The sequence below is a fragment of the Carcharhinus amblyrhynchos genome, chromosome 8, assembly GCF_965287045.1.
Source record: "Carcharhinus amblyrhynchos chromosome 8, sCarAmb.v2.hapA, whole genome shotgun sequence".
In the NCBI taxonomy this organism is placed as follows: Eukaryota; Metazoa; Chordata; class Chondrichthyes; order Carcharhiniformes; family Carcharhinidae; genus Carcharhinus; species Carcharhinus amblyrhynchos.
This window is the reverse complement of record NC_137331.1, coordinates 80132156-80133810: the sequence shown is the minus strand read 5'-3', so window position 1 is coordinate 80133810 and position 1655 is coordinate 80132156. Positions and strand designations below refer to the sequence as shown.

General features: G+C 44.2%; 1 pseudogene; it reads right to left on the bottom strand.

Annotated features, from left to right (window-relative positions):
* Window positions 1-760: 760 nt before the first annotated feature.
* On the bottom strand, window positions 761-916 carry LOC145347049 (large ribosomal subunit protein eL39-like; annotated as a pseudogene).
* Window positions 917-1655: the final 739 nt, after the last annotated feature.

Sequence of the window (1655 nt, the reverse complement as noted above, 5' to 3'; positions counted from 1 at the left end):
GATGGCAGAAGATCTTTTCCCAGCAAATGTCTGCCACCACCTGTTGCAAGACCTTGAACTTCCTGAGATATTGGTGTTCCGTCATGCTGAGGAAGGTTGTCCTCTTTTTGTACCCCTATGTGCTGGATATCCTCTTTTTAGGCTTCCACCAAGGATGATTTGTTTCTGCTCTGGTTCAATGAGTACTGAGATGACTGCCACATTGGGAGGAATGCTGTTTGAAGGATTGGGTGGGTGAATTAGTTGAATGTTTGTGCACTATGATATAGTTTCTTACTGTGCTCAGTGCTTGCTCGATTAAACTTTCCCATTTTGGTTGATCACAAGTCAAGGACTCCAAATCTGCTTTGAAAAACCTACAACATTACAAATTTACAACTCTATAAACGCGTCAGTAATAGAAGCTTTACCCAACTCACACCTCTTAATCTTGTCCAAATAGACATACGGGCATTGACAAAATAGATAACAGAAAGAATAACTTGCTATGACTAAGTGTAAATAAAGCAAGGTATTCGCTTCGTTTTACTCTACCTAACAGACCACTGCAAAGCTTTACATTTGGAAGTGGTGGAACTCAGCCGAGCATTCATAATGAGCGCAAGTGTAAAAGTGCATCTCTGCCATCTTCTTCTGCTGGGCCTGTAAAGGGATACACCATCACTGGTACGCGACCAGCCACAGCCAACACTCCCGCTTTCTTACCCCTGCAGGGAAAAGTAACCTGTGGCTGGTAGTGTACCAGTGATGGTATATCGCTTTACAGGCCCAGCTTTGTCCTTCTCCAGTGTCTCCTCTTGGAGCTGTCCCTGATCTTGCTGCCGGTTTTCATGTGGATCCACTGTGGAATCGGCCAGTTCTGCTTCATCTTCTTAGTGAGGAATCACTTGATCCTGAAGGTTTGGTGGGATGGCATGGCCGCACGTCCACCCTGGGAGGAGGGATTCATTCCTCCGGTGGGGAGGAGGGATCGCCCGGCGAGTGGCAGTGGACCCCCCTGTACCCCCCCCAATCAGCTGAGCCCCCTCTTCCCCCCTCAACCAGAGACCCGTCTGCGCCCCCTCCTGCGCGCCTCCCGCCCACCCACCCCCCGGAGGATGATCTGTGTCAGACATCTACTCTCTCCGCTTTCTGCTTTTTTTCTGCAACTGGTTTTAATGACACATCACACAAACAACTAAATATACGTAAGTCAAATCCACACAAATGTAGTCAGGAACAGGAGGCACAGAATTAATGTGAATGGGTAGTCTCTAATTAACATTCAAGGCATTTTCTTCTTGCATTTAAGCCATGTAAGTCATTCCCTATATCCTTCCTGTAGAAACACATTTTAATAAAGTAAATTGAGTTGATCATAAATTAAAAACACAACTTATTAATGACATCACAATCATATGTGCATTTGTCAAAGTTCCACTGATGTCAACATCAGTAAGTAGTCCAGTGATGGTTGTTTCTAAAATCCAAAATTTTGAAGACTATTTCTTTGTCCAGAATTTGTTATTAACAGTCAACTTTAAATTCACCTTCAAATTGCTCCTCTTTTGTTCCAGCTCTTTTGGGAACACGTTTGCGCAATCTTTCTTTCCTTTCAGCTTCTGGCAGAAAAGAAACATCGACTGGCATCATATTAATTTTTTTAGGCTCCTTGT